Source organism: Macaca nemestrina, chromosome 14 (genome assembly GCF_043159975.1).
Source record: "Macaca nemestrina isolate mMacNem1 chromosome 14, mMacNem.hap1, whole genome shotgun sequence".
Taxonomy (NCBI): Eukaryota; Metazoa; Chordata; class Mammalia; order Primates; family Cercopithecidae; genus Macaca; species Macaca nemestrina.
Window position 1 is genome coordinate 40,534,332 of NC_092138.1, and position 21,035 is coordinate 40,555,366.

General features: G+C 34.2%; 1 long non-coding RNA gene across 1 annotated transcript in view; it reads right to left on the reverse strand.

The window, feature by feature from the left end:
* Window positions 1-650: 650 nt before the first annotated feature.
* LOC105489118 (uncharacterized) overlaps window positions 651-21,035 on the reverse strand; it is a 58,713-nt gene continuing 38,328 nt past the window's right edge. The window contains exons 2-3 of the long non-coding RNA XR_011612557.1: window positions 14,560-14,732; window positions 651-831 (exon numbers count right to left, since the gene is read on the reverse strand). This is a non-coding gene — a long non-coding RNA (uncharacterized lncRNA). The remainder of the gene's footprint in view (window positions 832-14,559; window positions 14,733-21,035) is intronic.

Below are 21,035 nucleotides of genomic sequence, written 5' to 3' on the forward strand. Positions count from 1 at the left end.
GATTGCCCCAAATGAAGTTATTGGTACAATTATGAATTCATTTGAAATGCCTTTCTTAACTCCCATTTTGGGCTATTCTTGGCAGGATTAAAGGATTTCAATCTGGATTAAAGGATTAGGTAACTCATAAACTAGTGTTCATTTTAGAAAAGAAGGAAACACATTCATTTAGATTCTTTTTGTCAAGGGATGAATGACTATTCTTTGCAACATGCTTTTTTTCTATTTAAGCTGAGACAATAATACATTTATGTTTTTTCTAGTCCTTTGCTGTGTTGATTCCCTGTTCATCTTTTACACTGAATGCTTGAATATGCCTTCAGGGCTATAAAAAGAACATTGCAATAAGGTGAAGCATTACCACTTTTGGATGATAATGTTAAGCAATCATTGTTTCAATTTACAATAAATACGATATAGCAAAAACAGAAAAAAATGAATATTAGTATAAAGAAATACTCCCTACGTGCTTTGATTTCCAGGGAAAAGAAAAGACAGAAAATCATTTTTGGATACTTGTATTTCCAGCATAAAGACTTTTCTAAAGCTTAGATTTACAAAGATTATTCCCATAAGTGATTCATCAAATAACTCACTTACTTGAATGGTGTTCATTCATCTTTTATTTCTAATAAGCAGGCCTCTGATACGATAACTGAAGTCATAACCATAGCCTTGGTTAGCTACTTTGTTGGGAAATAGTGTTGAGCTACCAAACATCTCAGTCCAAGGAGATTCCTGAGAAGTGAAACTTCTTGCTCCTTTCATCATATTCTTACCAGAAACAATCCCAAAAACCTGGCTGAATTCCATGTGAGAACATGACTCTCCCTGGCAAAAGAAAAAAAAAGGCTATAGGGAACACAGGATAAACCAGAGTCTCATAAAACTACATAGCAGCTTATGTGTGAAAAGCCATACTAGATTCCTACATTTTTGAAAAGTATTATTGATGCATTTCTCATTGTTAATTCAAATTATTCTGCCTTCTTTTGTCTTTTTCTTCTCATAGAGTTACCTCTTCCTAAAACATGTTGAAGATTTTAAAACTATCACCTGTTCTCTCATATTTCCCCAGTCCTTCCTAGTAGTTCATTTTAAATTTCGACTCCAAAAAACCACACTGGCAGCTTACCTATCTGTCTGTGGCCTCCAAGAGGCTCCTAGCTACTTGTCTTCATTTCCTCGCTTATCCTCACATTTATCTTTCCATCTGGAAAAAAATTATGCTGCCATAGAGAAGAAACCCTACTGATAACTGAAGTCATAATAAAACATTTCTGAAAAATATTTTCTCATACCTTTTACTGCCAAAGGAGCTTTCCATTAAGCAGTAGTAATTCAAAACAGATAAGAGCACGGACACAGGAGCCAGATAGTTTGATTCATCTGGTTTGACCAATTTCTACGTTTGTGATCTTGGACAAATTGCGTAACTGCTCTGTCCTTCAGGTTTTTTCTTTTTTTAAAAAAAATGAACATGAGCATAGTGCTTAGCAAAGTAGCTGTCTCATAGTAACTACTATAAAAGTGATAGTATTTTTATTTGCAGAGAAACAACATATCATCATCATTAAGGCATGGATCAGATATCTTCTCCACTGAGTTATTTCAGGTTCTCAGGGAAAATCTGGTTGATTAGGAAGATTACTGGTAATGTATCTTTCAGAAAAAAACAATACAATTTGCATACATACCTTAATTTTGTGTAGTTAACAATTTTAAAATTTCCATGGATATATGTGTTTTGGAAATATATTATGGTAGTATTTCTAAGACGTTTAAGAGTTAATTAGCCAAGCGTTGTGGTGCATGCCTGAAAGCACAGCTACTAAGGAGGCTGAGGTGGGAGGATCACCTGGTCTCCTTGGGGGATCAAGGCTGCAGTGGGTTGTGATCTTGCCACTGCACTCCAGGCTAGGTGAGAATAAAAGACTATGTCTCAAAAAAAAAAAAAAAAAGAAAGAAAGAAAAAGAAAAAGAAAGAAAGAAAAGAAAAGAAAAGGAAAGAAAAGAAAAGAAAAGAAAAAAGAAAAGAGAAAAGGAAACAATGCCCACCCTGTGGTTTTAAACTTTCTTTTTCAGATTTTTGTTTGTTTGCTTTGTTTTGTTTATGCTTTTGATTTTAGGGGGTAGCAGCTTCCCTAAAATGCTAGAAGCCCACAGCAGATTCAGATCAACCAAATATAGTTTCGTTTTCTTCTACTGTTTTGCTTTGGAAAAACGTTGAAAGATATTGAATGCTTATATACTGTGCTGGTTTTTGTTTTGTTAATATTTCCTATCTCATATTTCAGATATAAATAAAAATTACAGTACTACTTGATATCTTTCTAATCCCAAGCATTCATTTTTACTTTCTATATTTTAAACATTACTGTTTCTTTAATTGCCATGCCATAAGTATTTACAGGTTTTGAATGATATGTACAGCACATTTCTAAATATTTTAGGCAATTGTCAAGACCACACTGATAGTCAAAGAAAGATTTGTGGGGACATGAAGTATGATGTAGATCCATCAGATAAGCAAAATTTGATAGTCAAAGAAAGATTTGTGGAGACATGAAGTATGATGTAGATCCAACAGATAAGCAAAATTTGATTAGGTAGATAAGGAAAATAAATGATATTTAAAGCCTTGTTACATTATCAATTTTGTTACTGAACCTCCCCAAATATGTAGAACCTCAAATTGGACCCAAATATATAAATATATTTATATCTATATATGTAGATATTTGTGATACATTTTATCTGTGAATGTCTAGCAACTGACAAGAGCCAAAACAGGCCCACTTCCACTTGTTTATCTTCAGCCTTAGACATTTAAACTTCCAGCTGTAATCATTAATTACTTAGTGGTAAAAAATTGAAAATGTTCATAGAAGTTGCCATTCCCTTAGAAAAGGAAATTATGCAATTCATTACATTCAGTGCGAATAAAGCTGAGCTCTTACTGCAAAAGGTCAGTTTTGTTTAACTTTCCTCTACAGATTTTCAAAAAACTAGATGAAAAAAAAATTAAGAGTATTTGTAAATATATAAAGAAATCTTCAAGTCTTTCTGTATCAATTGTTTTAGTTAATAAGTGATGGCATTACTGATTTCAATTATATATACAGATTATACTATTGCTATCAAATTGTAACCGCCTTTCTATTAAAATTATTTCATGTCCAACTTCATAAATCTTTGAAAAGCATTAATATATTTCCAATTCTGTTAATTTAAATTATTTTGCCTTCTTTCATTTTTACATTTTGGCTTTCTCCCCACATTACTTTTGACCAACTTGACTGATCTAAGACAAAAATTATAATAGCTGTATATTTTAACTTAGATTATCTATATTATATATATATAGCAATCAATAATTTTAACTCTTTATTCTTAAAATGATCCATATTATTTTCCCTTGCGTATTTATTTCCTGAAAAGTAGAGAATACTAATAAAAGAATTTCAGGGCTTCTCCCAGCAAATCCTAGTTAATTGTGTCAGATTGACATCAGAGATAAAAGCAAGGCAAAACAAAATGTAAAGACTCAAGGTCGCTGAAAGAAAAGAAGAGACTAATTTTAACACATATTTAGAAGTAAGAATGTAGATAAGGAAGTATTATACTAGTTGCTATTAGTGCTCTGCTCATGTTCCCTCTGATCCCCTTACCAAGTCATGAACACAGGCTCTGTTTGCTCCTTCATGCTCTGTAGCCAACAGCATCACTGTCAGAGAACTGTTTCCTAGATGCTAGAACCTACTCTATGTATCAGTATATGCCAAAGAGCAGCAGGTGGCCCTTTCACAATGACTGATAGATATGACAGTATGAATACACCAGCTTCCTATTCTCATAATTGGACCAACACTGGGTCTCCAGAACTTCCATGTAGATTTAACCTAAATAATTATCTGGGTATCTGGGTTGACACAAGATCCTTGCTTCAACTCTTTCTCTTCCCATCCCACTGCCTCAACTGCCTATTGTTTTTCCCTGGGAATCCTTCCTAATAAACCACTTTCAAAGAAATCTTCATTTTAGAATCTGCTTTTGGGAAACCAACCCAAATGTGAGTGACAACTGATTAAGTCCTGTTAATAAAGTCACCACCCAGGCTTGTGTAGAGTGACATATTAATGACAAGTGAAATAATCCATCGTACAGAACCGCAGAAAATCTCATCATTTGGAGACACTGAGAAACAAGGTAAATGCAGCGAGTTTAAAAGAAGGAGATTGGTTGAAAATCTGTTTAAAAAGCACTTGGAACTCTATGTCTCACATCCTTATATGCTTATGCCCTGTTGGAAAACAGCATGGACTTGGAGATACCAAATATTGTAGAAAATAGGAGAAGTAAGGATTAGAGGAAACACTGCATTATAAATATGCTGGACTCAGCTGTCTTTCCTTCCCTGGTTCCCAGAAAGTCAGGAGACAAGTATACATAACCTACTCCAACTGTAAATGTGCACCTCCTCCAAAGTTAAGCAAATTATGTTGTCACAATAAATAAGTCTAGGAAAAGGATTTTTGATATCATATTTGTAAGTGTTCCACTGAAAATGAAAGATTGACATTAAATCACCACCAGGGGGCCAGTTCTGTCAATTAATCAACTCACTCTTAAATAAGAAAGGGCAGCTAGGGGTCCCCAGCAACCTAGGGAAAACCTCCGCCAGTGAAAAAGGAGATAAATAAAAGAAAAGAATGCCTAGGAAACAAAGACTAAAGAAAACTAATTTATTTTCAGGATGAGAGCAATGCTGAATATAAGCATAAAACAAATATGCTATAAATTTTTTAAAATCAGAGGACAAAGAAGCTCTTGGAAATTACAAAGATAATTACTTATATACTATTTCTTCCCTCCCAGAATGGTGAGCAGAAACATTTAAGGACATCTCTTCAACAGTTAAAAAAAAGTCAAAACTAAGAATTGAAAAATACTGCTACAATTAGCAATTTGGAGTATAAATCAAAAATCTCCAACATCTTTCTGACAGGATTTCCAAAAAGAAAGAGAGAAAGAAGGAAGAGAAAGTTAGCAAAAAAGTAGTAATAGAAAGTTCTCCAGACCCCAAGAATTTCAGTCTCTAGTATGAAAGAACCCATCAAATTTCTTGTATAATGAAAGGAAGAGGCCCACACTAAGGTACATTTCCCTAAAATTTCAGAAAAACAGGAACAAAGAAGAGTTTAGTGTCCAGAAATGAAGAAGGAAAGAAGTCACAGTGACAAAAAAGAGGAAAAAAATGGCATCATTTCTTAGCAGCACACTGGATTTTATAAAACAGTGCCTTCATTATTATGTGTAGGTGGATGATAGATTGAAGACATTTTCATATATGCAAAGCTTCAAGTAATTATCTCTTAAGATCCTCTTTTTAGAAATCTACTGGAAAATGGGCTTTAGTAAATAAAGCAGCTAAAAATGAGAAAGATACAGGGTACAGTAAAGCAGTGAAGCCTTTGCCCTTATTAAGGATATATTCCATTAAAAGAGAGGCAATAAGTAAGTATATTAAAATTGTGATAAATGTTAAACAGAAAAAGAAAACAGGATAAAGAGACTGAGATATGTTGGTTGGGAGGTACTTCAGATGAGTTGCAAAAGACAGCTTTCTAGGACATGAATGAAATACAGGAGAGCCAAATGAATACCTGGGTGAAAAGTGTCCTAGGCAATGGGGGTGGCAAGTAATACATCCCTGAGAAAGAAGCATGTTTGGCTTCATGAACAGCAGGGTGACCAGTGGTTGAGGCAGACAATAAGCTGCAGTCTCTCTGTGTGTATCTTTGTCTCTGTCTGTCTGTCTCTCTCTGTCTCTGTCTCTCTCTCGCGCTCTCGCTATCTCCTGCTCTCTGTTTCTTTGCAAAATAAGCTCAAGTACAACAAGCAAAATAAGCTCAAGTATTTCTCCAAGGTCACCAGCTTGGAGAAATAGTGAGAGTCCATGCCATGTGGGGCTGCTTGGGTTTGAAAGATGCTTTAGATTGTATTCTAAGTGTGATTGCCCATGAGAATCTGCTGGAGGATTTTGAGCAAGGAATTAGTAAGACTTGATTCACATTTTTAAAAACCCTGATAGATGGAGAAGAGCTGATAGGAAATGATGCATAGAAGCAAGGAGACCAGATAAGCTACTGTACTTGTTTTGTCTGTTGAATTTTCAATATTCATTGTGCCTCCTTTGCTCTCAAAATCCAATAGTTTCAATAATTTAAATCAAAACTGTGACATTATCATTTCCACTTATATTTGAGACATTTTGGCACATAAGTCCATAAGTGTAATAAGATAATAAGAATCTGACAGGAGACAGCAAACAACAAAAAATTCCAGAGATAATTTCCTAGAACTCAGTTCTCACGTAATATGACTATTTTCTTATTTGTAACCATACATTATGACATCTATCAATGAAGAGTATATACAAATGTTAAAATGGCTGATGTGTATTTATATATTGCAGAACCAGTTGTCAAAATGGCTGATGTATGTTAATAGTATGAGGCTAGATATGACATTTTGAGTCTCAAAAAATAAATAATTGAGTAGGGAGGAGAAGAAAAATAAATAAGTAAATCTGTTTACATGTTCGATGTTTTAACAATTTTTTATTTCACTAGCTTTAAGGGTACAAATGGCTTTTGGTTACATGAGTAAATTGTATAATGGTGAAGTCTGGACTTGTTGTGTACCTATCACCCAGATAGTGTTCATTGTACCCAATAGGTGACTTTTTTTTTATCCCTCACTGCCCTCCCTTGTTCATCCCTTCTGAGTCTCCAATGTCCATTATACCACTCTGTACAACTGCGTGTATGCATGGCTTAGCTCCCACTTGTAAGACCATACATGCTCAGATTTTGAACTTCTGCAGGAAAAAATCTTGAATTACAGAAAACTGCTATCCTATATCAACACCTTCACCAAGTAAAGTTAACCTGATGATCTAATCATATATATGAAGAGATAATTGTCTCTTTGATAGTCATGTCAATTTTGTCTTTTTTTCGTGGTTGCCATTTTATTTTTTATTCTCATTAGAAAAAATATGATGTTTTGATTAAAAGAAGCATATTCTTAAGTGGAAGAAATGTTTGTTTTAAAGCAACCATCATTCTATTAAATTTAACCTGGGACATATGCTAAAAATGGAAGCTGGTGTCATAATGTGCTTCTGGTCCTCTGGGAAACTTAACTCGACAGGCTATGAAGATCATGATAAATCCTCAGGACAGTAATCCAGAAACTGCTAATGATTGCATTCTTACATGTTAAAGAAGATGTGCAGAGTCAGCAAAGAACTATTAATGACAAGCATGAAGAAGATGGAAATCAAGGCCAGCTTGCTGCACAAGGGAATCTTTACATGCAGACTACAGTTTTTAAGCTTAAAAGTTGTCTAGAAGCTCTATTACCACATATTCCAAATGATGCACTGATTAAGGAAGGTCAGTATGTCTTTTGGGAGGTTGACAGTCATGATATAGTAACTATGCAAAGCTGCAAGTCTCTGGAGTAGTATTTGTGTCTAATCTATATGGTCACAGGAAATATAACTGCCAAAAATGCCGTATTTATCATCTTGAGTAGTTTTATCAGCACTACCTGATGTCGTACTCAAAAGAAAAATCACCAAAAATTGGCTTGGCCATTCAATCATGTAGACTTTGTGAAGTGTGCTTGAGGCAATCTCTGTGCCTGGTGCTCGCATAATAAAGGTGAAAATGAGACACTATCCCTGCCCTCATTGTGCTAAAAAATAAGAGAAAAAAACAGATAAATAAAGTATTTTAATATAAAGTAATAATTGCTATCATAGAAGCAAAATCCAAATGTTAGAGAAAATGCCACCTTACCTTGAAGATTCTCCATAAAATATATATCCAAACCTAAGAATAAGGAATAACTTATAAAAGTTATAATCAAAGATGCTTATTTAAGCATGAGAAAACAAAAAATAAATATTTTCATATTCTCTAAGTTCTTTAACAACTCTAGCACTAAAATCTTCCTGTTTTGAATCTAACTCTATTGCTTTTCTACTATACCGCACAAGCAAAAGGTTATTTTTTCATTAATTTCTGATCATATAAATATTTAGAATGTTCCTCTTATATATGACTGCCTTTTTTAGAATTTGGCAATAGCACTGCAAATAAAAATAGAAATTTTCTTTGATACAGCTTATATTATATTAAGAGCAGGCACATATTATTCAAATAAATACAGAAGTAAAAATTAGAATTTAGCTTCCAATATAAGGAGCATGCTGGCTAACACCAACTCTCTAGCAATTAACCACTACAAAATGTGCACAAAATACAAAAATAATTACTTGAAGGTTTTGTAGAATGAAATGTGCAGGCAGGATTTGAAGGGGAGTCAAAATATGGAAAAAGAGATCAGAGCAGGATGATTCTTGTTTTGCAGGTTTGATTTGAGGATAGGCCATGGTCACTGAGGATAGCCCAGGGCAGCTGAAGCACCATAAGAAAACCTGCAATCTTTCCGTCTTGAAAAACTATAAAAGTAAGGTTTAGGGGCCACAGTCACCAGGAAGTGAGGGAGCAATCCTGAACAAAGAGTTCCGCAGCAGAGGAACCCCAGTTCCTGTGTGTTAACTCTGACCAAGTAGCTGGTTAACCCTTGAACAATGAACACCTTAGACAAGGTGCAAACACTTAACAGAGAATGGGTCTTCCCCCCACTGTAGATGAAAAAGGTTTTGCATTTTGAGTCTAACTACATCACTACCTGTTGAAACACAAAGAAAATTTAAGACTTTCTGAAGGAACATAGTAAAATCCACAGCCTCCACAAAATAACATTCACAATGTCCAAAATAAAATTTAAAATTATGTGAGTATAAGAAATATAGGGAAATGTGGAAATGTGACCCATTTACAAAAGAAAAGCATCAGAGGTCAATGCTGAGATGACTCAGATATCATAGTTCAAGGACATTAACAGGTGGTGTTACTATGTTCAATGAATTAAAAGTAGTAGGATTATGATGAATGGAAAGATGTGAAATCTCAAAAGAGAAATATAAAATATTTTAAATCAATCAAATGGAAACTTTAGAACTATGAAGATACATTACCTGAAATAAAAAAGTTCTGGAATGGGCTCAATAGCAGAGAAAAGAGTCCGTAGCCTTGGAGATAACAAATAGAATTTATTGAATTTTAAGAAGAAAAAAATAATACGAAAAAATAATCAGGGAGTCAGGATGCCTATTGTGTGGAAATAGAGTCTAAAATATGTGTGTAGAGTTACAAAAGAGAGAAAGAACAAGTGATAGAAAAAAATATTTGAAGAAACAATGAAAATAACTAATTTGGAGAAACACAAAAACAGTTTTAAGACATTCGGTGAACCCCACATGGGTTTAACATGAACGAAACTATGGACACATCATAATAAATGCACTAAAGACAAAGATAAAGAGTAAATCTTGAAAGCAGCTAGAGAAAAACAACGTATTACAATTTTTTTACAAAAAAATTATTGAGTGGCATGGACTTCTCAGAAAAAAAATATGAAGGCAATAAGATAGAAGTTCAGTATCTTTAAAGAACTGAAAGAAAAAAGTAAATAAACTATCAAACCAGGTTTCCATATCCAGCAAAATATGTTTCAAAATTAAGGCATGCTAAAGACATTTCAAGATAAATAAATATAAAAAATTATATGCAAAATCTTTCAGAATATAGACAAGAAATTAGTTTCCCCAACTTGTTTTAGGAGGCCATCATAAATATTATATCAAAACCTGCAGACATTAAAACTAAAAATAAAGTTAGGTACAAATAGTCCTCATGTGCATAAACATAAATATTTCTAAAACATACTAGCATATTAATTCAATGTTAGATATGGTTCATCCCAGAAATGCAAGGCTTAACATACGAAAATCATAGGAATAATAATTGAATATAATAGGCCTATAGGAAGAAGGTTATGTGCAAGTATTAACTGTGTGCATGTATATGTATACACACATATATTCACAATAAAAGATTGGAAGTAAATTAAAATAAAAAATTCCACTTAAAATATTATTAAAAACCTACTTAGGAATGACTGTAACAAATGTTAAAGGGCTCTTAACTGAAAACTATAAAAGATAGTTGAGAAAATGTAAATACAGACATAATAAGACATAGTCTCCACTGATGCGTAGGAAGACTCAGTATTGTTAAGTTGGCAATTTTTCTCAAATTAACCTTCAAATATACCCCATTCTCAATCAAAATACTACATATATATATATACACACACACACACACACACACACCCCTAACATATATTATATATTAGATATTGACAAGCTGATTCTAATATCTATGTGGAAAGTTAACAACATAGAATAACCAAAGCAATAACAAGAACAAAAAGAAAATTGTAGCACTTATATTATGTGAAAACTTATTTTCCATCTGTTTTTATCCAGTAATATAGTCCTTGCACAAGAATCATCTTCAAAGATTAATGGGAAAAATAGAGTTAAGAAATAAACCTGCACCTGTTTGATTACTTTTTTAAAAAACAAAGGTGTCAAGGCAATCAACTGGGGACAGAAAGACCTTTCACAAATGGTGCTGTGAAAATTAGATATCCACAAGTAAAAGTAAAAAAAAAAAAAAAAGCATCTTTCCTTCCCTCACATCATATACAAAAGAGGACACAAAATGAATTAAGAGTCTAAAACTGAAAATGAAAGTATACTACTTTTAGAAGAAAACAAAGAAAATCCATGTGACTTTAGTGTCAGCAAAGATGATATAAATAGGGTATAAAACCATAAGCCACTAAAGAAAAAAATAATAAATTGAATATTATGAAAAAATTTTAAATGCTCTTCAAAGACCCTGTTAGGAAGAGACAAGTCATAGCCTGGGAGATACTATGAATAACACACAGAGCTGACAAAGTGCTTATAACCAGAATGTATAAAGAACTCTTACAACTTAATCATAAGACGATAAATGCTTCAAAAACAAAATAGGTAGATCTGAGCAGATATTTCTCAAAAGAAATTGTAAGTTATAAGTGCATGAAATGCATGTGTCTCATTAGGAAAATCCAAAGTAAAACCACAGCAATATACTACTACACTCCCATGAGAATGGTTGAGAATGGTTAAAATTAAAAAGCTAATAATACTTGGTATTGATGACCATATGGAACAATTTGAACTCTTATAAACTGCTGATATGAATGTCAAATAGTACCACGTTGGAAAACCAAGAAATCTGGAAGTTTCTTAAAACATTAAACTTCTACCTGACAGATGATCCAAGGTATTTATCTAAGAAACACAAAAACATACCTCAATTAAGTTGAAAAAAATAAAGACAGACAGATATAGAGAGTGACAGGTGGTTGGGAGTCAGAAATTTCAGGTTCTGTAGGTTGAAATACTGTTTTAAAGCCACTTTTGACAAAGCAAGTAGGCAGACCAATATTTTCCAACATTAAACTAACTAGAAGAGTATATCTGAATAATAAACTTAATATCATGTCATCAGAAGCAACACTAGTAAATCCAAGAAGAAAGTCAGAGATGGAATAAGTAACTGGAAGCCACATTGTATGCAGATACCAATGATTAAGGCAAGAGAGATGGTCAGAAAGAAGGCCTGAGGCTGAAAGAGAAGTTGCTCTTAACTAGAAAGAGAGGAACTTTTAAAGAGAAAATACTCAGAGTAGAGCCACACATTTCTGTCTAGAAAAGAAATATCTGATGTGTTCAGCTCAAGGTTTAAACTACCTAGATAAAGGGCAAATATAGCATGCTGACTGGGGTACAAAGTAAAGGATGAAGGATTAAAAGATTGTAAGAAGATTCTATTTTTTTTTTTTTTCAGAGAAAAACAAAGAAAAAGATGAGAGTAGATCAACATAGCAAATTGAGGTAAAAACAGAAGGTTGCTAGGGAAAAGTGGAATAACTCATGGACTCTAATTTAGTTTTTAGACTAAGAGGAATGTCAAAAGCAAGGACCAAAAAGAGCATTTGTGTATAGTTTTTCTTAGTCCAAAGAGATTTAAATCATTGTGTCTCTGATCAGAAACTCACAAGTTACAAATAATCGAATGTGAGAGCACCTACACCTAACCCTTCTCTAGGGAACACCACACTGCTGTAGCCATTGTGCCTGTTATGAAAACACAGAACTATTAAAAAAAATTTGTAAATTCTGAGATAGAGTAAGGGGGAAAATATGAAAAGCAGAAAGAGCACATATGGAGGCTTATTCTGATGTCTGAATTTCAGACAAGGTCTGTCCCATCTTTTGAGATCTCGGCCCAAATATATATATATATATATTTCTATAATATCTGAGTTTCTGTTTTAACCCTTATACAAAAAATACAGTTTTTTGAAATGAAAGTTCAGTTGACTGGCATGAAAAATTAGATACTGTCCTCATATGATATGAGTCTATTTAACAATGGTATATGGGAATTTCAATAAGTCAATAATTAGTTGAGTTATGGAAGTTTTGATTATGATGAGACAAATGATTTGCAAACAGTATTAGTAAAGAAAAGCAGTGAAAATAGTAGTAGAAACTAAGATAAATAGATAAAGAATGTAGGAAAGGAAGAGAGAAAAATACTAAAAATTTTCTTAGGCCGCTTCTGCATCAAATGTGGATGGGGAGAGCATGGGTATATCTTTCTTCTCCTTCCTGAATTAGGCAACCCACTTCTCCTCAACACCAAAAATAGGCTAGTTATAGTTCTATAATTGAATCTCATCATAGATTACATAAACTGTAGTGGATTGTTTGAGTGTGGGAATCTTAGTGCCAATAGTAGTATTCCTTTGTGGTTATGTGACAAATATGTGTTTCATATAAAAAATGAATTTGTAGTTTAGGAAGGTAGAGAATGGTGACATACTTCAATTATCAGTAATGGCTCCAACTCCTTTAGGATTGTGGTTAATAAGTTGCAATCGTTAACTCTTTGTGTGTAAGTTTTTATTATTTTGAAATGAAGCTAGAAATGCCATAACTTAAAGTGGAAATTGTATTAAAAACAAAAGAAACAAAGAACATATCTTCACTGATCTGAGATAGCTCCAGCAGAGGTAGCTCTAACAGAGGCAAAACAGTAACTCTGAAAACAATTATTGTCATATTCGCAATCACCAGTGATACTTGCACTTAAGGGTTTCTTTATCATTGGTATCTAGAAAAGTTGAAGGAGGAAGATACAATGGCCTAACTTTAATTAAAGTAAAATCATATGTAATCTGAGCATCTAATAGGTGGAAATTTGACATTCAAATTTGATATTCAAAATATAAAAACACTGATTGAATTCTGCTTATACTTTAGTGAATGTGTATTTAAAATCAGGTGGTCATCAACTAAAATTGAGAACTGCATAACATTTGAGTATAATAGGGTTTAGTTTCTGATCTTAATTCCATTCTTATAGTTCAATCAATTATTTTACAAGTGGTGAGAATGACACTCCTGGAAACATTTTTGTGTCCCATATTTCTAAATATTTCACCTAGTGATTTGACATTTTATAGAATGAGAAAGTATTTCAAGACACAGCATCAAGCTGTTTGCCATTAGGGGTAAAAATCACATTGGCAAGAGTAGCTAAATTTTTACAAAATCTTCCAAAATGGGTATCTCCAGAGTAAAAGCTATCAAGGCTATTTATATGTACAAAGAGAGATAGAAGCCTGAGGAAAGAAAGGAAAAGCATGTGGTAGGCAAAGTCAAGTTACTGAGAAGTATATGCCTGGAAAAAAAGATACATAGTGTTTTATAGTAAGATTTTAGGTCTTCTATTAAGATTCAATTCATTTATTGTTGGAATATTAAATTGCACATTTGAGTTCCTGTTAATTGAATTACTGATGGCCACACCCAAATCTTTCATTAGCAGTAAATTTCAGTTTAAAACTAACTGCTGGATAACAGTTTTGAAAATGACATGGTACTAGAGTGTGGTTTAATACCTTTGCCAAACTGATTAATTCTCCACTAATTTATGTTTCAATTCAGACAGTTTTTATCACAGCTTGTTTAAATTTGAAGACTAGGAGCATGAATCAAAATGTCGTTGGGCCCATGAATTAGTGAGAGATGGAACAAGGTGTCAGCATTAAATTGGTGAATAGCAAAAGCGAGAATTATCTACTTGGGGATCAATATTGCTATTTAACTTGATGCTACAAATATTTGACCTTATAGATGTTAACTATTCTTGGATTACACTTGTTTCCTCCCAGCGCCAAATTATGAAAATCTGGTAAGACTAACATTATTTTTTAAAGTTAATTATTATAATTATCATGGCATACTAAAAAGAAGCTGATTAAAATATTGTTTTTATTCACAAAAAATATATCTACATTTTATAAAGGAATACATTCTTTATTATTCATAGGAATCCTGAAGTAGTAACTGTTATTTTTGTATTCTTACAAAATAATAAATGCTGTTATTTTAATTAAAGTATGAAAATCTCTTTCTCTCACACACACATACACACAAAAAAAACTTACTTTTTTTGTCTTGTGTTTTATGTGAAAGGACTTTTAACTGATCCTAGTGGCATCATATTAATGAGTGATCTTCAGATAGCATATCAATTTTAAGGATGATTTCAAGGATGGCTTTTGCCACTGAAAATGCTTAATACTTCGGAGAACAGGACGCATGCCAATCTTCTCAGAATCTGAATTAATGAGCAAAATGTTATTCTTTTGTCAGCCTGATCATTTAATGTATTATTATGCTAATTACTTTAAGTAGCTTATATTTTGCCCCTGAAGGTTTTATTCCTTAAAATCACAATGCTAGTGTCTCTTTTCTAAACTTATTTATACAGAAAACAATGATCTGAGAATAATACAGTTAAGCCCCAAGAACTCCACAATAGTTGTAGACAAATAAAAAACACACTAAAGAAATATAGTTAAATATATTTTAAGACAGAAAAGCTGTTGTGTAAAAAAAAAAAAAAAAGCTATCTGAAAACTAAAATTGAGTTATCCTCTCTTATAAAAATAAAAGGATGAGTGTGCTATTGTTACAATATTAAAAGGATCCATATGATCCCATTTTAAAAAGTAGTTCTCCACCCTAATTCTGCATTAGGATTAGGATGGCCTAAAGAGCTTAAGCCACGTCAATGCCTGAGTCACACCTAAGACCAATTAGATAAATTTGTGGATCCTATAATTAATATTTTTACAAATCTTTCAAGGTGTTATAATGTGCGGAAATGTATTCAAACTACTGATCTAAAACATTGCTCCCTATAAACAATGGCTTCTAAACATTTTTTGTATCATGGGAGTTTTTGAAAATCAGACAATAGCTATTGAACCTTCTCTATCTAGAAAAATGTACACCTATACATACACATCCACCTACACACCCACATAACATATCCACATAGACACCCAAACACATGCTCACACTCGCACACACACATGATTTTACATATGACTTTAAAGACAACCCCAAATTCCTGAAGCCCAGTTAAGAAACCTGGCTTTAAGAGCAACACTTAAATGATTTCAAGAGGAAAAGAAGCTGTTGCTCTTTCAATGGATCAAGAAGCATCACCTAGGTAATTGCTTCATAATTTAAAAATCACTTGTGTTAATGACATTCCTTTGTAGCTGCAACATAAACCTGCTTACATTCTCAACACAAGTGGAGAGAGATCAACTTGTGCATGTTCTGTGTGACCATGAGTAATTTACTTCCCCTCTTCAAGTCTGTTGTTTTAAATCTGATAAATGAATAAACTGATAAAATGTGGAGTAATAATTCAAAGAAATATATAATACTGACATTGAAAACAATCAATGACTATAAGCTGCCACTCTTTTTTTTTTTTTTTTTTTTTTTTTTGAGACGCAGTATCGCTCTGCCGCCCAGGCTGGAGTGCAGTGGCCGGATCTCAGCTCACTGCAAGCTCCGCCTCCCGGGTTCACACCATTCTCCTGCCTCAGCCTCCCGAGTAGTTGGGACTACAGGCACCCGCCACCGCGCCCGGCTAGTTTTTTGTATTTTTTTTAGTAGAGACAGGGTTTCACCGTGTTAGCCAGGATGGTCTCGATCTCCTGACCTCGTGATCCGCCCGTCTCGGCCTCCCAAAGTGCTGGGATTACAGGCTTGAGCCACCGCGCCCGGCCATAAGCTGCCACTCTTACTTTTGTTTTTATTTCTCTTAAAGATCGTTCTATATGCCTGTAGACTTAATGAAATTTCCCATGTAGTATTTTTACTTCAAGAAAATAGTTACATTAACAAAGCAAAGAAGAGCAAACAAGCCATAAATATACAAAACAATGATTACGATGGCCATTTCCATCTCTTTACATTGATTTAATTCAAGTTTGGTTAAAGATACTGAGAGACTGTGCTTCCATTCTTAAAATATATTTCTGTTACATTTACTAAAGAAGGTATTTAAGGGAAAAGTTCAGCATTGTGTTGTTGCCTCATGCCAACTTTGTGTCCACTTTGCCGCTTAGATAAGAGTACTTCTACATAAAACAAGTCCATTTTAGTTGTTAATTAAACAGTATTGCCATTCATATTTGTATTAGTCCATTTCACACTGCTATAAAGAAGTACCAGCGACTGGATAATTTATAAAGGAAAGAGGCTTAATTGACTTACAGTTCTGCATGGCTTAGAAGACCTCAGGAAACTTACAGTGATTGTGGAAGGGAAAGCAGGTACCTTCTTCATGAGTCAGCAGGGAAGAGAGCATGTTAAGGAGGAACTATCACACACGTATAAAACCATCATATCTCCTGAGAACTCATTAACTATCATGAGAACACATGAGGGTAACCACCCCCTCATTCAATCATCTCCCTCTCTCAACATGTGGGGATTACAGGTCACTCCCTTAACATGTGAGAATTAAAATTTGAGATGAGATTTCGGTGGGGACACAGAGCCAAACCATATCATTCTACTCCTCGTCCCTCCAAAATCTCATGTTTTTTCACATTTCAAAACCAATTATGCCTTCCCAACAGTCCCACAAATAGTCTTATCTCATTCCACATTAACCCAAAAGTCCACAGTCCAAAATCTCATCTGAGACAAGGCAAGTCCCTTCTGCCTATGAGCCTGTAAAATCAAACACAAGTCAGTTACTTCTTAGATAAAATGAAGGTACAGGCAATGGGTAAATGCTCCTGTTCCAAATGGGAGACATTGGCCAAAACAAAGCAGCTACATGCCCCATGCAAGTCCAAAATCTAGCAAGACATTCATTAAATCTTAAAGCTCCAAAATGATCTCCTTTGACTCCATGTCTCACATTCGGGGCATGCTGGTGCAAGCGGCGGGCTCCCACAGTCTTGGGCAGCTCTTTCATGGTCTTGCATTGAGTGCCTGTGGTTTTTCTAGGCATGTGGTGCAAGCTGTCAGTGGATCTACCATTCTGGGGGCTGGAGGATGGTGACCCTCTTCTCACAGTTCCACTAGGCAGTGACCAGTGGGGAATCTGTGTGGGGGCTCCAACCTCACATTTCCTTTCTGCATTGCCCCAGCAGAGGTTCTCCATGAGGGTCTGCCCCTGCAGCAAACTTCTGCCTGGATATCCAGGCATTTCCATACATCCTCTGAAATCTAGGTGGAGGTTCCCAAACCTCAATTCTTGACTTCTGTGCACACTCAGGCCCAACACCACATGTAAGTTGCCAGGGCTTGGGGCTTGCATCCTTTGAAGCAATGGCCTGAGCACTACGTTGGCCCCTTTTAGTCATGGCTGGGATACAGGGCACTAAGTTCCTAGGCTGCCCATAGCATGGGGGCCCTGGGCCAGACCCAGGGAACCATTTTTCCTTCCTAGGACTACAGGCCTGTAATAGGAAGGGCTATTTGGAAGGTTTCTGTAATGCCCTGGAAACATTTTCCCCATTGTCTTGGCTATTAACATTTGACTTCTTGTTACTTACGCAAATTTCTGCAACTGAATTGAATTTCCACCTAGAAAATAGGTTTTTCTTTTCTATCTAATGGTCAGACTGCAAATTTTCCAAACTTATATGCTTTGCTTCCTCTTGAACACTTTACCGCTTACAAATTTCTTCCACCAGATACCCTAAATCACCTCTCTGAAGTTCGAAGTTTCACAAATCTCTAGGGCAGGGACAAAATGCCACCAGTCTCTTGGCTTAAGCATAGCAAGAGTTACTTTTGCTCCAGTTCTCAATAAGTTCCTCATCTCCATCTGAGACCACCTCAGCCTGGATTTCATTGTTCATATCACTATCAGCATTTTGGTCAAAACCATTAAAAAAGTCTCTAGAAAGTTCCAGACTTTCCCACATTTTCCTGTCTTCTTCTGAGGCCTCCAAACTGTTCCAACCTCTGCCCGTTATCCAGCTTCAAAGTTACTTTCACATTTTTGGGTATCGTGATAGCAGTGCCCCACTCCCAGTATCAATTTACTGCATTAGTCCATTTTTACATTGCTATAAAAAATACCTGAGACTGGATAATTTATAAAGAAAGTAGGTTTAATTGACTCATAGTTCCACATGGCTAGGGAGGCCTCAGGAAACTTAAAATCATGCAGAAGGGGAGGCAGATACCTTCTTCACCAATCAGCAGGAAAGAGAGCATGCGAAGGAGGAGCTCTCAAACTCTTATGAAACCATCAGATCTCATAACTCATTCATTATCATGAGAATAGGATGGGGGAAACTGCCCGCATGGTCCAATCACCTCTCTCCCTCAACATCTGGAGATTACATGGCCCTCTCACAACATGAGGGAATGACAATTTGAGAAGATATTTGGGTTGGGACACACAGTCAAATCATTTCAATATTTTTTCATATTAAATATTAGTATTTTTTCTAGATCATACCTCTAAAATACTGTCATCATTTCAAACTCAGATTTCAATATCCTGGCCCCTCTTCCACATGATTGTTGACATGACATGGTAAATAATAAGTTTATTTTAAAATATCTTAACCCTGATTTTTAGTTCTCTCTCTCTCTCTTTTCAAACCTCCAAAGGCTACATACAACTTTTAAAGAAATCTAACACTTCAAGATGTGAAAAACACCTTGAAACTGAAACTGACAAAGCGAATCACATCCCTCTCCCAATTAAGATGTACGCAGACAGAAATGCTCGTATGTGTGATATATATACACAAACACAGCTGGGCTGAAACCCCACATGCAAGTGCTTGACTTAAAATTCTCTCAGCCCCAAACTTACATGGCTGTGCTATTCCGTGAATATGCCAAAACTTTTGTTACATGCTCTTGTTAAATAATTTAAATTTTCAGTACAAATATCTATTTAATTATAAATTTGCTTATGAAATGAAGATGAAACTCTTTGAAGACGGGAAGAATAGCTTACTATAAGCCAAAGACTGCATGCATAGAAAGTAATCTAGTCTACTTCGAGCCATCTGTTATTTGTATTGTCTTACTTTCTGGCAACCACCCTATGAAGCAGGTATAATTGACCTCAGTTTTACAGATGAATAACCTATATTTTAAAGGGTTAAAATAGATCACACAGTGAGTAACAGAGTGAGTAACAGAGGTAGAATATGATTTATCTTCTGCTGAGATTATCTATCCTAGTATTTAATTATGACACACTGCCCCTTTTGGGTTTAAGGGAATCTAAAAGTTAGCAATTTTTCTATACTGAAGAAGTTAAAACTGAAAATAGCAGTACTTGGGTAAATCTTGATACTGCAAAGAAGACTAGCATAAGGAAGATTTAAAATCACTTTTGTACTGTAAAGTAATTATAAATGTGAAATAGCAATAAAAATATTAAATGAGACTTCGGTAATACTAAATTTCTATAAATGGCTCTATAATTTCTCACAACTATTTCCTGCACTTATATGAAGTCTGAAATTATCACTTAATTCTATATCCTACACATGACATTCAAAATTGTAATAGAAGATCTTAAAATATTTTAAATGATTAAGGACAAATATTCTACTACAAAGTTTTAGGTAGGCTAAAAAAAGAACTATGTGAAGTAATCTGGTGAAATAAAAGATAGCTGTAGAGATGAACTATGATTAAATTCAAATTATGTATAAACAGATAAACATTAAAAACTCATTTATTGTCATGAATTTTAGTCCCAGCTGAAGGTTATGTATAAACAACATGAAGAATGCATCTGGATCATACACCAATAGAAATAGCAAAATCAAAGCTAATCATTTTGGTTCAAATCATCGGAGTTGAGTATTTCCATGAAGCATGGTAATGTTAGTCACTGCCTTTTAGAGAGTATCCTTATTGTTATAAATATATTCGCATCCAGTTTACACCTCAGTGATTCTATCAACACCAAATGAGTGATTTAGATATTTAAAAAGATGGATTTTAGGTCTTGTATAAAAACCTTCAAATTAGTACTCTTTCCTGAAATTGGCAATACATTTAAAAAATCAAGAATTCATGTATTTTAGCAATTTTGCTTTTATATTTTCTTGATATTTTTTGAACCATTTTCCCCAATTTCTTACCCCTTTTTTTTTAACAGAACACTTTTATTGCTAGCTACCTTTACAGTAGCCTAATAACATTATCTTACCAATGCTATTTGTACAAAATATTACATTTGAGGTATTCTTTGCAGTCTAGGCCTTGTATGGGTTTATTAAAAGGAACATTTATATTTAAAGGCACATTTTAGATTATTCAAATGTAAATATATTTTTAAATATTTACGAAGATATAACATAGCTCCCAGACCTAATATTGATTTTTGTGTATTCAAAAATAAAAAAAAAAAAAATCATGTGTGACTTAAGCTGCAAAAAAGTGACCCATTTTGGTTCAAATTTCTTTCCTGTCTGACTCATGTCATATGGATTTGGAAGGGAATGACTACACAGGGAGAAAGAGTATTGGAAATGTGCCAATTGAGTATTCTCTGTGGAGTCTTAGGGAAAAATGGTGACAGCGATAAAGGACAAACTGTTAAAGGACATTCTTACTT